At 39.2% G+C, this 15,737-nt stretch overlaps 1 protein-coding gene across 21 annotated transcripts in view; it reads left to right on the plus strand.

Annotated features, from left to right (window-relative positions):
- The window catches only part of Znf536 (zinc finger protein 536), a 466,964-nt gene that overhangs the window by 364,883 nt on the left and 86,344 nt on the right, over positions 1 to 15,737 (plus strand). The window lies entirely within an intron of this gene.

A 15,737-nucleotide genomic window follows, 5' to 3' on the forward strand; every position in this document is an offset into this window, starting at 1 on the left:
TTCTGTCACTTACATTCTAAATATTTTTCCCGGAGTGTCATATGCCTTTTCATTTTGTTTAGATTCTTGTCGTAGTGAGGCTTCCAGATTTGTTCTTAGATTCATTTGTCATATTATGGCTTCCGTGACAAGCTCACTCCCAGGTTTTATATCACCCTTGGTGTCTCCTTTAGCCTCTCCCTTTTTCTATTTAGATCTTCAACCATCTTGATTTTGTTTTGATGTGAGGGAGTGAATAAAGTTCCAGTCTTACTGTTTTGGCGCTCCTTCCCATGCCGTGGTTAGCTATTTCCCAAACACCATTTACTAAACCATCCTTTCTTCTTTCTCTCTTTTTTTTCTCAACAGTTGTTAATTTGTTTTTGTTTTGTTTTGTTTTGCTTTTGTCTGTTTCTTTATTTTTTTTTTAAATTTATTTTGCAATACAGTTCAGTTCTACATATCAGCCACGGATTCCCTTGTTCTCCCCCCTCCTGCCCCCCTCACATTCCCCCCAGCCCACCCCCTATTCCCACCTCCTCCAGGGCAAAGCCTCCCCGAGGACTGAGATCAACCTGGTAGACTCAATCCAGGCAGGTCCAGTCCCCTCCTCCCAGGCCGAGCCAAGCGACCCTGCATAGGCCCCAGGTTTCAAACAGCCAACTCATGCAATGAGCACAGGACCTGGTCCCACTGCCTGGATGCCCCCCAAACAGATCAAGCCAATCAACTGTCTCACCCATTCAGAGGGCCTGATCCAGTTGGTGACTCCTCAGCCACTGGTTCATAGTTCATGTGTTTCCATTCGTTTGGCTATTTGTCCCTGTGCTTTATCCAACCTTGGTCTCAACAATTCTTGGTCATATAAACCCTCCTCTTTCTCACTAATTGGGCTCCCAGAGCTCCACCCGGGGCCTAGCCACGGATCTCTGCATCCAGATCCCTCAGTCGTTGGATGGGGTTTCTAGCACGACAATTAGGGTGTTTGGCCATCCCATTACCAGAGTTGGTCAGTTCGGGCTGTCTCTCGACCACTGCCAGCAGTCTGTTGTGGGGGTATCTTTGTGGATTTCTGTGGGCCTCACTAGCACTTTGCTTCTTCCTATTCTCATGTGGTCTTCATTTACCATGGTCTCCTATTCCTTGTTCTCTCTCTCTGTTGTTGATTCAGCTGGGATCCCCCGCTCCCCCAAACTCTCTTTCCCTTGACCCTCACCCTTCATTACCCCCACTCATGTCCAGGCTGTTCATGTAGATCTCTTCCATTTCTCCATCATTGGGCGATCCCCGTGTCTTTCTTTGGGTCCTGTTTTCCAGGTAGCCTCCCTGGTGATGTGAGTAGCAGTCCAGTCATCCTTGTTCCACATCTAGTATCCTCCTATGAGTGAGTACATACCATGTTTGTCTTTCTGAGTCTGGGTTATCTCACTCAGGATGATTTTTTCTAGATCCATCCCAAAAGGCATGTTTATTACTCACTAATTCCCATATGCTTTCATATCTCTGTGCTTCTGCACTCCCAGTTTCTCTGAGTTGATCTGTCTGCTCTTTCTGCACCTGCCCCAGCCAACTTAATGGTTACATAATTCAGTGTCCTCTCCCACAAGGCTGTTGTTTTCCTTCTTCAGAATTTAGCCATCTAGTTTCCTAGTGTTCTTATATGATCTTTGGTCTCAGATGAAAATGAACTTCCTCAGAAAATATTTAGCAGTGTTTTTTTGAGGGTGAGAAAGGAAAAAAAATAGGATAAAACTTAGCAGACTTTAAAAAGCTAGCTTACAGAGGTGGCTCAAAAATAATATGCCACTCTGTGTCTTTAAACAATTGTTATTCATTCATTTATGCTCTGTGCTGGTTGATTCTTGTCAACTTGTCACAAACTAGAATCACCCAGGAAGAGGGAACTTCTGCTGAGGAATTATTCCATTAGATTGTCTGTGTACAAATCTGTGTCGTATTCTCTCCTTTAATGATTGATGTGGGAGGGTCCAGCCCACAGTGGGCAGTACCATCCTTAGGCAGGTGGTCCTGGATTGGATAAGAAAGCAGGCTGAGCAAGTCATGAGGAGCAACCCAGTGAGCAGCATTCTTTTGTGGTCTCTGCTTCATTTCCTCCTTGATTTCCCTTAATAATGGACTGTACATTGGAAGAGGAAACAAACCTTTTTGGGTCATGGTATTTATCACAGCAACAGAAAGCAAGTCAGCACTAAATCCATTCTGTTTGTTTCTAGGCCTACCCACAACTCTGCATTGTAAATCAAATATTTCTTCCTAATTGACACCATCCTAATTGGCTATTATTTGCATTCACTTTAACTCAGTGGCTCTCAACCTTCCAAATACTATGACCCTTTAGTACAGTTCCTCATGTTGTGGTGACCCCCTACCATAAAATTATTTTCATTACTGCTTCATAACTGTAATTTTGCTACTGTTATGAATTATAATGTAAATATCTGTGTTTTCTGATGGTCTGAGACAACCTCTGTGAAAGGGTTTGGCCCCCAAAGGTATCTCAATCCACAGGCTGAGAACCACTGCTTTAACTAGTGGGTTTTTGTACCTTCACTTGATAATCACCTCTGAATTTTCATATCGCTTCCTTCTTTTTCTTTCCCATTGGTTTCTCATATGTATTCTGGGATGGAATCATATCATCTTCTTTTTATAAGCAAAGCTAGAACCCATTTTTCTTTCTCTTTCTCTACTGCAATGACTAATACATTCCAGAAGATGCTTGGTAAGGGGGTGGTGGTGGGTCCCCGCTCTGCTTCCAAAGCACATGATTTCAGCCTTCCTGCCACAGCATCTGGCCATATGTGTGTGACAGAAATACCCTGTGAGGACTGCTTGGCTGATTGTTTATTTCTTTTAATCAGAGATTCATGTTTAAATTTATAAATGCCTCTTATGGAATTTGTGGAGATGATCAAATAGTTTTCCTTGACATAATATTAAAATAGTGAATCATATTAATAGATGTTCTTATGTTAAAGAATCTCTTTATTTAAGGAATTCACTCTATTAATAGATTTTTCTTATATTAAAATATCTTTTTATTTAAAGAATTAACCCTATTTGATTAAGGTTTTTTTATTCAGTAGTAAAAATTGAATCTAAGGCTGCCTATTTGTTAGGCGAATGCTTTACTACTGAGCCACACCCCAACCCCTCACTGGAGGATTTTAGGCAGGTGCTCTACCACTGAGCCACACCCCAGCCCCTCATTGGGGGATTCTAGGCAGGAACTCTACCACTGAGCCACGCCCCAGCCCCTCACTGGGGGATTCTAGCCAGGAACTCTACCACTGAGCCATACCCCAGCCTCTCACTGGGGGTTCTAGGCAGGGGCTCTACCACTGAGTCACACCCCAGCCCCTCACTGGGGGTTTCTAGACAGGGGCTCTACCACTGAGTCTCAACCCAGCCCCTCACTGGGGGTTCTAGGCAGGTGCTCTACCACTGAGTTACAACCGTGTCCTTTTTTCTTCAAATGTGGAGACAGAGTCAGCAGATGTGTTGCTCAGTCTGAAACTTAAGGCCATGCTACCTCAGCCTCTCACTATCTGGAATTACAGGCCTGGACCACTAGTCCCAGTGCAGCCTTATCTGCCAAGCATACTATCATATGCCAAGTATCAATTCTTATGAAATTTCTAGGATTTGTTACATTGATGTCCCACAGAGGTTTGGTTTTGAAAACATCTCTCTTGGGTTTTGGTATCCATGTTGCTCCTTCAAAAAGCAGTGAGGAGATTTCCTTTCTCTCAGCTTTTGAGCAGTCAGACAGAACTTGTACCATGTGTCCTTGGAAGGGTTCATAGAATGAAGGAGTAGAAACGTAGGCCTGGTGTATTTTTCACACAGCTCATCAGTGACTCTCATTCTTTTTTCGTAATTGGCTTATTTAAAATATCTCTCTGTCTCTGTCTCTCTGTCTCTCTCTGTCTCTCCTAGTCAGTTTTGGTCATTTCTCTCTGGCAAAAAGGTATCCATTCTGTTCATTGAAAGTTATTTGCACACAATTAAACAATTTCTTCTTCTTTTAACTTTTTTATTTTATGTTTATGGGTGTTTTCCCTGCATGTATGCCTGTGCACAAGACTGAAGTTGTGATCCACCATGAGGGTCCTGGGAATTGAACCTGGGTCCTCTGTAAGAGCAGCCAGTGCTTTTGACCACTGAGCCATCCACCCAGCTCTGCAATGCATTCTTTACATAGTATTTCTTTTATCCACGATTTTTATCTATCAGGTTTTGTGGATAAATATTTTCTTTATTGAGAAAGTTCAGGATTTCTCATCCTCAGTGGCTAGTTCTTTGTTGGGGATGATGTGGGGGAGGCTTTTCCTGTGACATCTAGAGTGTACTGTGGCATCCCTGGCCAGAGATAGCAAGGTGCTCTCCAGACATTTCCAAGTATCACCTGCAAAATCATCTCTCCCGGCTGGAGATCACTGAGACGGCTCTTTCATTCTGCCTGTACCACACACCGCACCACACATTGCACCCCCCACACACATACAGTAAGAGCTTTTTTTTTTTCTTTACTAAGTTTTGATTCCTCTGTCCCTGTACTGTGAACTTGTACTTGATTTATATGTTTTCTTCACTTGTCACTAAATAATCTAGATTTTAGACCATATTTATTAATTTAATTTTATGTGTGCAACTGTCTTGCCTGGATGTATGTTTATGTACCATGTGGCTGTAGTCACCACAGAGGCCAGAAGAGGTCATTGGATGCCCCTGAAACTGGAGTTACAGATGATTGTGGACTTACACACACGTGTGTGTGTGTGTGTGTATGTGTGTGTGTGTGTGTGTGTGTGACTTGAATCTGAGTCCTCTGTAACAACAGTCAGTGCTCTTACCTGCTAAGCCTCTAATCTGTGCTTTAAAGTTTCTTTTCCCCTGGTTATCTCTATATCCCCTTGATATGCAATTATTTTTTAAACTAGGGATTCTGCAATTTCTCTTTAATTTCTACTTAATCTTGAGTATTTTTTAATCTTTAAAAGGTTCTAAATGTTTGTTTGTTTTGTTTCTTAACTTAGAAATTACAGCTCTGCTCCACATACATCCTACACAGAGACCACCACTTAACTCTCTGGAGTCGGGTTATGTGCTAGATTTCCTTATGATCAAATTACAGTAGTCGTGTTTGTATTCTTTGGGCATTCAGAAAGAATGCTGGTTTTCAGTTTCGGGAGAATGGAACTTCTGCCTCTTTTCAATTTTGTTGCTTATATTCTCACATCCTCCGTGTCTGTTCTATTTTCTTGAGTTAGAGTCTTTTTATGACTGGTTTTGCTTTGGGTTTTTGCTCTTGGGGTACTATGCTTCAATCATTGAGTCTAGTTGAACTCATTAGTATGAAGTGTGTCTAATTTCATTTAAACTTACCTGATACAAATACTAAATTTTTATTTTATTTTTGTTTATCTGTTTTATTTTAAAGACTATGTGACCCTGGCTGGGTAGAACTTGCAGAGACCCACCTACATCTACATCCCAAGTGCTGGGATTAAAGGCATGTACCATCATGCCCAGGACATTTTATTTTATTTTATAATATGCAACCATGTTACAACTGATATCATTACAACTTTATTCTTTCTGAGTCACTTTGCCTAGTAAATTACATATATATAGGATCATGGTATATTGGAGTCTTATTACAAAATGATTTTTCTGTATCTATCATATTGAATATGTGTCCAGAAAAAAAAGCATGCTTTCTGAGACAGGTTAGTTAAGAAGAGAAAAAGGTTATTTGACTCACAGTTAGGAGGCTCCAGTCCATGATCAGTTGGGTCCATTGCTTTGAGCTTGTGATGGGAATGTATGGTGGCACTTACCATGGCCAGGAATAAAAAAAAACAAAACCAAGAAGATATCCTCCCAAAGACATGGAGACCTTCTACTGGCCCACACTGGGGACCAAGCCTTTCAAAGACAGGTCTTTGGAGGGAGGCATTCAAGATCCAAGCTCTATGGATATAAAAAACATACTCAGTTATAGTTCAATGATTTTGTGTTAAAATTCCTTTTACCTTTTGTCTTACTTGTTTTTCCTGTTGGTGTGATAAAGTTTCTTGACAAAAGCAACTTAAGAGAGAAAGTGTTTGTTTCGGCTCACAGTTCAAGGGCAGAGTCCTTTATGGCAGAGGAATCCTGGTGGTAAGAGCAGGCACCCCAAGGCAGCCAGTCATGATGTATCCAATCAGGAAATAGAGAACCCTGAGTGTGGTTAGTTAGCCACCTTCCTCCATTTCATATAGTGTAGGACACAGCCAGGGGAAAGTGCTGCTCACATTGAGGTTGAGGGTGGGTTGTCCCAGCTCACTTAACCTAACTAATGTAATTCGTCACAGGATTCCCAGAGGCTAACCTGATCTAAATAATCCTTCATAGGTGTACCTGGAGGCTTGTTTCTGAAGTGTCTCCAGGTCCTGACAAGTTGACAGTCAACACTAGTCATCACATTTTGCCTTTTTACATCAGTGGCTATATTTTCTGAACTTTCTTCATCATCTTGGGTGTGTGCTTATATTTGCACACTAGTAGCTGAAAATTGTAGTGTTTTATGTATCTTCATGACTGCCACTATAGATTTTAATAATACTCTCAAGTCCTTCTGTTCTATCTTTTGTTTTCATTGCTCTGTTATTCAAATGTAGTATCTGTGGGATTCTTTTTTCTTTTGATTCTTGATATCCAAAATATCTGAAGGTTTCCTAAAACAAGATGGACTGTTTCAACCTAAAAATTGTATTTCTTTATTTGAGGAATGTCTTATTACTTTGTGGGGTTTTGTTACTGTTTTCTTCAGAGACATGAACATACTGAGATTTTTTTTTTTTGTCTAGCTTGTCATTCTGTTTTTTCATTAGTTTGTTTCAGTTCTTGATTTTTTAAACTTTGTTTAATTTTATCAAGCTCTTCTTGCAGATCTCTTCTTGACTGTAGCTCGAATTTCTAAAAGGTCTTTTAATAAAAAACCCAGAGCAGATATTGGAGTAAATGCTGAAAGATCAGAGAGACGAAGTAACAAGCCCAGCTCACCTTGCCAACTCCACTACTCTGTTGACTGAATGTCTCAGAGTCCTCACCCAAAAGGCTCCAGCTGAAAAAGCCTCTAGCTGAAAGGGACCCTTCTGCCGAAAAGCCTTTAGTTCCTGTCTCCTCACGCCTTATATACCTTTCTCCACCCAGACATCACTTCCTGGGATTAAAGGCATGTGTGCTTCCCAGTACTGGGATTAAAGGTGTGTGCCGCCCCTGCCTGGCTCTGTTTTCTCTCCTAGACTGAATTAATCTCATGTAGTCCAGGGTGGCTTTGAACTCATAGAAATCCAGATGGATCTCTGCTTCTCGAGTACTAGAATTAAAGGTGTACACCACCACTGCCTGGCCTCTATGTTTAATCTAGTGGCTGGCTCTGTTCTCTGATCTTCAGGCAAATTTTATTAGGGTACACAATATATCACCACATTTCCCCTTTTTTGTCTAAAATAATAAAAGAAGGTTATAACTCATATAAGAAGAACTATATACAATAAGTATATACAATACATTCAGTCAAGAATTACATTAACAATGTCTAGTCCATAAACATTTGACAAATTCAGAGAATACTCCATTATCTATCCTATTTTGGTGAGTCCAAAATGTCGTACCTAATTCACTTTCTATCCTAACTTGTATTACCAACCAAATACTGTCTTTTGATGTCTTTCAAACTTATACAGTTTATACCTCTTTAGTGAGTTTCTTTTCTGAATTTGTTAACAAAGAAAACTATAACTATCTAGTCTTCAACTCCCTCAAGGACCCAAGAAGGAAATAATATTACCTAAGTAAGCAGGAAGTTCAAGCAAATAACTTCCAAAAAAATGTGAGAAATGACAGAAACAGCTGGCTGCCTGGACAGTCACCCAAGGTTCCTCTGCAGTGTTGGGGCATCCATCTTCAGCCTACAGGCCTAGCATATCTGACAGATTCATCTATGAAGTAGGATTTTCTAAAGGGCCATCCTACCTTGTCTTGACAAGGTTGGGAAGTCCTTTGTTTTGTGTCCTGCTTGTCCATTTTGGACAGAATACTGTCAGCAGTTGAGGCAATGGGATTTTCTTGCCCAATGGCTAACTTTTACCACAAAGAAAGTAAACTCCATATGGAGTTTCTTTGATGACCAAATCTTCTCTGAAGTAGATTGGTGCTGCCAGGAGCAGACATGTCTCATTGTCATAAAAAAACCCCTGAAGTGTTTGAAGGTGACCTGTCTATCTAAAATATATCTGCTTGACCTTGAAAACATATCTGATCTAACTACAAGTTTGGCTGTAATGGCTAACTACTAACTTGCATTTTGTTTGATATCCTAATTAGTAATAATAACTTTCAAGGACTAACAATTTGCATTACATTTTAAATGAACTGTATAGGTACAATACCTTAAACAAGATTAGAAGTGTATGTACAGCATGTTCTAACAAAATTAATCTCAAATTTGTATCAATATACACAATTTGTATACAATATACAAAAATCCAATCCAATGTAAAATATTTAAAACTAGTAGTTGCTTTTTAAAAGTAGATTCAATAATCTACCTTTTTATCTTATCATATCTATATCCTCCTCCCTTTTTTTCAGAGTAGATTCAATAGTCTACCCTTTTTCATATTATTTCTATATCTCTTTTTTTCAAAGCAGATTCAATAATCTGTCCTTTTATCCTATCATTTCTATAAAGCATTTCTATACCATATCCCCCTTTCTTGTTTTAGAAAGAGATTGACTATGACCAATAACAATTTTTAACCAACCCCTAAACAAAGACAAACATCCATAATCTATTATTTTGGGAATGTGGGCATAGTTCTTAAAATTACTTCCTGCTGTCTGGGGGTGAAGGCATCTTTAGGGGATCCTGAAAATAAAAATTTTGGGTTAATTGTCAAGTCCTGGGAGAGGCAGCTATATCATTTGTTTTCCAGTCTCTGCATAATGTGAAAGTACAGGGCTTGTCTCAAGTCCTGGCTAGAGCAATCTGTGAGGCTGCATCATCTCAGCTAGCTATCTTAATATTGTCCTGAGCACTTTGTAATCCAAAGCCAATCTTTGGGTGGTGTTTATCAGCTTGGTGGCATTATCATAGTCCTGATGGAATCATCGTTGTTGGGTCCCATCATCTTTTTGGAGACTTCAAAGTTGCTGTTAAGTGTGGTCATGGTTCACTGCAGAAAACTGATACTCAAACCTGAAATCATGTACAGAAAGCTAGATGAAGCCTTTTTTCTAGAAGTAGTTAGTACTGTATATGACCATTAATATCATGACAAAAGTTTAAAACATATATATAAATCTTATAAATTTTAATATAAAATTCATACCTTAAGAAAAGATTTAAAGAGTCAAAATAAAACCAAAGGATCATGAGTTTAATAGCAATAGAATAGTCCCTCAATTTTGGTTTTTCTTCTATCCCATATCAAGTGGCTTCTGACATGATACAGAGATTTTGCATTTTCTTTTGATAAGCGTGCTTGGTTTTAGAGAAGGAGAAAGCCACACTCCAAATCCAAAGCCAGCTTTAATTTTTAATTTAACTGGGACTACATAAAGACCATTTGCATTATGTGTCTGTAGAGAACAGCAGAAATAAACATTTAGGAAGACTTATGAAATATTACCTAATAGATATGTGATATAACAATAGACCAATTTACTCTTTTTCTAGGGACATTTTTTTCTGGATGATTTGTCCTTTTTCTTCAGATGTCTCATTTGTCCAGTGTTCTTCAGATTCCTTAGCCTTCATTCTCCTGAAAGACAAAAACAAAACACTTCCCCAACTCTAACTTTGGGGATGTTCCCTTTTGGCAAGTTATATTTGATCAAATGAAAAGCATTTGTTAGTGGTATAAGTTAGTTTAAATTGAATGGTCGTGCTGGTTGATGAACTATCACCTTTTCTAATTAAGAGGTCTCTCTTGTTCAAATCAAACCTTTATCAATTTTGATGGTATCCATAGCTTTTCTTCTTCTGTGGAAACAAAAGCAAAACCTCATCCCCAATGTAACACATATCCTAGTTTCCATTCTGAGGTCAGCACGTCTTTAAAATATACAGGCTGGTTTAATTCTGTAGGTTTTTTTCTATTATTCAGTGTCTCTCCATAGCTGTTGTTCATTCCTCATTAGCACTGAAAAAAATCAAAGTTAATAAAGCATTATGTAATCTATTTCTGGGTTTTTTGTGTTACCCCTTTCTGTTTATTTAGCATATCCTTTAGAGTTTGATTTGATCTTTCTATGACTGCTTGGCCTGTAGGATTGTGTGGTATATCTGTAATATGCTTTATATTGTAATAAGCAAAAAACTGTTTCATTTTATCAGAGACATATGCTGGAGCATTGTGAGTTTTAATTTGTTCGGGTATACCCATGATGGCTATAACTTCTAGCAAATGCATGATTATAGAATCAGCCTTTTCGTAACTCAGAGCAGTTGCCCGTTGAAATCCTGAATAGGTATCAGTGGTGTGGTGTACATATTTCAGTTTTCAAAATTCTGCAAAAATGAAACACATCCATCTGCAAGATTTCATTCCTTTGAGTACCCTTTGGGTTATATCCTGCATGTAGTGGAGTTTGATTGTATAAAGAACAAGTATCTCAAATTTGTATCAATATACACAATTTGTATACAATATACAAAAATCCAATCCAGTGTAAAATATGCGTTTTAAAAGTAGATTCAATAATCAGCCTTTTTAATCTTATCACATCTATATTTTGCAGATCTTTTTGACTCTTTCTGTGTCTAATAGAACTTTTAACTTGGCCATTTGATACTTGGTTTCTCTTCAGTATTGCTGCTTCAAGGATCTTGTACTGTGTTGGTTTGCAAGCTGAGTGTCATTACAGGACTAGTTTCTGTCTTTCCTAGAAAACATTAGTTCTTAATATGTGTTTAGTACTCCCCCCTCCCCCTTGTTTTGATAGGCCAGTTATGGTCTGTTGATTTTCTTTTTAAAAAATTTTAGGGCTTTATACTTGAGTACTGTGTCTATATCACTTCCACCCAATTTCTCCCTTCTTCAACTATGTCCCCATACTCTGTCACATTCTCTTGACCTCTCCTTTAATTAAATATGTAAATACACACACACACACACACACACACACACACACACACACACACACACACACACATATATATATATATATATATATATATATAAATGATAAGTGAGTTCATGTATAAATCCAACCTGCCAAGTCCGTTTAGCATTGCACACATGTACTTGTGTTTAGGGATCACCTCTTGGGACTAGATATTAGCAATCTCATTCTTCTCTCTCTCTCTCTCTCTCTCTCTCTCTCTCTCTCTCTCTCTCTGCCATTATTTCCCTGTATTTCTCCATGTAGTTGGGGGCCTTGTGAAATTTCCTTAATCCACATCAGAAGTTCAGCTGGTGTTGTCACTGTGTGTGTCTTATCCAGGCAATCATATTGTTACAATTCCATAGGCACAGCTTCTTCCTGTTGCAGATGTCCCAGTCCTCTGCTGGCATGCCTGAGGGAATGAGGAGTAGGGACTGTATCCTCTGGTGAAGGCCTTCCCCTCAGGCTTAGGGCCATACCTCCTTTAGAAGTTCATACACATTGTTTCCTCTTTTATGATACTTCTTGTTTTCTGCCTAACTTTTAGTAGAAAGAATGACACACTGACTTCATCCCAGAATCAGATTCAGGGGACCCTGGAGACCCTTGGTACCCAGTAGTATACCACAAACCCTATAGGAGCTAACATCTGGTCTTTGTTAGAACTAAACCCTGTGGCCTTTCATCAAGGAGTTTGTCCCCTTGGAAGGATGGACCTCTGTGGGAAGACATGGGCAGAGACACCAGGCAACTACCACAAGGCCTGGGGCTGTAAAAATCAACAGGACAACTCCCATTATAAACCCTCTAGAGTATCCCTGTGCTGTTTACTCTCCCTCAGTCTTTCCCTATGGTATTTCCCACTTTTCATATATATATGATATATATATATATATATGATATATTTATTCTTCCTATCTTCCTAGTCTTTAGCTCTTCCTCTTCAGGAAAGGGAATTTCATGAAGAAAGGAAATGTTTGATTTGTTAGTTTGTATTTCTGGTAAATGGAGCAGTTCTTGGCATATAGTAGGTACTCAATAAATATTTGTTGAATGAGTGCCTGTAGGTGCCAGGCAGGTGACAAAAAATTATGACATGGGGTTTATATTTACATTATAGTTATGTCATCATCTCCCATTTTCTATAGTTTCATTTTTTTGCAGTTTTAATTATCTGCAGTCAACTATGGTTCAAAAATATCAAATGAGGACTAGAGAGATGGCTCAGTGACTAAATGCACTGGCTGCACTTCCAAAGGACCTGGGTTCAATTCCCAGCATCCACGTGGTGGCTCAAAATAATCTGTAACTCTGATTCTAAGGGATTTGATATTTTTCTTCTGCTCCACATTGACACCAGCATGCACACGGTACATAGACATGTATGCAGGCAAAATACCCCCACACAAAATAAAAATAAGTAGATATTTAAAAAAATTAAATGGAAACCTTCAAAAATAAAAATTAATATATGCTTTTAGTTGTGTGCCATTGTGAGTAGCATAGTGAAGTGTCCATTCAAGTCTGACTTATACATTTGACCAATGTGTCCAAAGTGTGTATGCTATCTCCCCATCAGTCACTTGGGAATTATCCTGGTTATCAGTTTTAGAATGTCAGTGCCAGTGGCCAAATTGTCTGCATCACCATGTACATGCTGATCATGCCCCTTCATCCAGTCACTTGGGTACTGTTTCATCTCATGCCATCATAAAAGAAAGGAAGAAGAGTGGGCTAGAGAGAGGGCCAGGTAGAGGGGAAGAGAGAGGAGAGACTCCCAATAACATTTTTGGTGGAATATTGTTAAACTATAGTTCCATTGGTAGTTGCTGTTCATCTTACTCATTTCTAAATTAGTCAGTATCTGAGAAAATCTGTGGAGACTGTAGTAATATCTTTGGTTTGGGGCATCTACTGAATTCTTGGAATAGACAAATATTTTTAAAAGAAGAAAGTAAAAAGAAAGAAAAATATCAGCAGTAACAAAATCAACATTATCAGGTCAGAACTGAATGGAGCCTACCAGGGATTGGTGCAGGTGAGTATTAGGCTACAACATCACATGGCCAGACAACAGCCATGTTCAAGGTACTGGGGACTCTGGGGTCTTTGGCCATACAGAGCTCACCATACATGCTTGCTGCTTGGCAACATGGCTTCTCTCCTGCACTACTGTGCAGAGTCTAAATGTTACCCTGTGTGCACCAGTGGTGATTGCAGAGTGAGCTGTCGTGGTGAGCTGTCTAAAGGGGGTGTCAACTCATTGGACAGGGTATAATTTTACTCAATGTGTTCTTGTCTTATTTTAGTTCAACATCGTTTCCCAGTTGCAAGCCTTTTGAATGACATATAGAATGCAAAACAACATAAAAGGTCCTCCCTCAGGCAGATTTGTGTCCAGGTAGATCTTTAATTATTCTTTTGAATCCTTATATTAATGTACTACCCCAATTCTGGCACACACACACACACACACACACACACACACACACACACACACACATTAAAATCTGATGGAAAAGATTTGTGTCACCTGTACTAGGATTTTATTTCATACTTTGCAATAGGTTTTATATTTTTAGAAGCTGGGAACAAAAGGAAGGACCTTCCTAATCAAGAGCATTCTTTAGATGCAGAACACCAGACAATATTTGCAATAAATAGGAAAGAAATGGTCTCCTAGTCTTCTGAGGTGACATTTAGAATCCAGTGTTCATCTGTAGGAAGTAATTTTAGTCAGATCTGAAGAAAAGCTTAGAACAATCTTGGGGGCTGGGGGAAGGGTGGATGGATCATTCAAGAGCTCATAGATTAAAAGATAATATTTAAGTCTATTCACTCATTTTAGTTCCATTTTGAAATTAAGGACACTAGCCAGTGTTTGTCAGATTGACATGCTGTAATGCCTTGAATATGTGTAATCTGTATTTGCCAATTACACTTCAATAAAGCTAATAAAAGAATTTAATAATAATAATATTATTTTAGTTTATTTTTGAGCATTTCATATGTGAGTATTATATTTACAATATTCACCCACTCTACTCCAAATCCCCTCATGTCCCTCCCACTTCTTTTCAAATTTATGACCCCTTGTTTTTTAATTATAATTGTTACACACACACACATATATATGTATTTTTGTAACTTTATAAGTACAACTTATTGAGTTTATTTAGTGTTGCCGATATGTTTAGGACTGACCATTTGGAATTGGATAACCAATCAGGGTCTCATCCCTGGATGAGACTAATTCTCCCTCTCTTAGACACCATCAGTTGCCTGTAGTTCTTCTTCAAGGGGTAAAGCCCTGTGAGAATTGCCCCATCTATATTGGAATGTCAACTGGTGGTGTCATTTCTTAGGTCTTGTTTAGGCAAACATATTGTTGAGATTTCCAGGATGCAGCTTCCCCTTCATATAGAAGAGACTATCCCCAGCAGACATCCCATCCCAGTCTTCAGAACTTACAATCTTAGATTTGTAAAATCATTTTAAAATGTCTTTCTAATCAATGCATAAAATTGGACATATTTATGGAACACTATGTCATGCTTCCACAATTATATGTGTGCTGTTCAAATAAGGGTGTCTACCTTCTTAAATATTTTGTGTGTGTGTGTGTGTGTGTGTGTGTGTGTGTGTGTGTGTGCATGTGTATGTGTTTTGCAACACTCAAAATTCTAGATCTTATGAGAGATATAGGGCATTACTGTCCTTCGCACTCACAGATTGCACAATGAACCTTGAAATGCTGTGTGTCAGGACTTATTTGTTACACATACCCATAATTCCACACCTACTCACAAGTCTCTACCATCCCTCCCCTTCACTGCTGTCCCCAGAATCTGATAAGACCATTCTACTCTCCATTCCCATGACTGGATAATATCCCCCCTCTGAACATCAGTGGAAGCATCCACAGGTCATTACGGTTGCTTTGAAGTCTTTCTGTGGGGAGCTGACCTCTGTCGTCACACATGAGGTCAGACCTCGGAAGGGCTGCTGCCTCTCTGTGCCATTGAAAGGCTACAAAGTCCAGACTTCACCCTAGACTCAGAGGCTGAAATCAGCATCTCCTCCTCTAAGTGCATAAAGCAGCCTACAGGTCATAGTGGTTCATGCCTGCAATCCCTATACTCATATGGTGGTTTGGATGAGAATGACTCCCATGGGTTCATGTATTTCAACACTTGGTCCTTAGTGAAGGCTCTGTTTGAGGAGATTTAGGAGGTTCGGCCTTATTGGAGGAAGTGTGTTACTAGAGGCAGGTTTTGAGAGATTAATGACTTGTACCATTCCCAGTTGATCTCTGCTTCATTCCTGTGGTTCAAGGAATGCGTGAACTCTCAGCTTCATCACACCAGCTATTGGCTGCTTGTCTTTGCTCCTCCATCACGGACTCTTACCCCTCTAGAACTATAAGCCAAGATAAAAGCTGTCTTCTGCAAGTTTCCTTGCTTGTGAGGATTCATCACAGCAACAGAAAAGTAACTGATACAACTTGGGAGGATGAGGCAAGAGGATCTTGAGTTCCAGACAACCTGGACTACAGAGCAAGATCCTATCTCAAAAGA

This window comes from Peromyscus californicus, unplaced genomic scaffold (genome assembly GCF_007827085.1).
Source record: "Peromyscus californicus insignis strain IS unplaced genomic scaffold, ASM782708v3 Scaffold_4__1_contigs__length_199733344, whole genome shotgun sequence".
Taxonomy (NCBI): domain Eukaryota; kingdom Metazoa; phylum Chordata; class Mammalia; order Rodentia; family Cricetidae; genus Peromyscus; species Peromyscus californicus.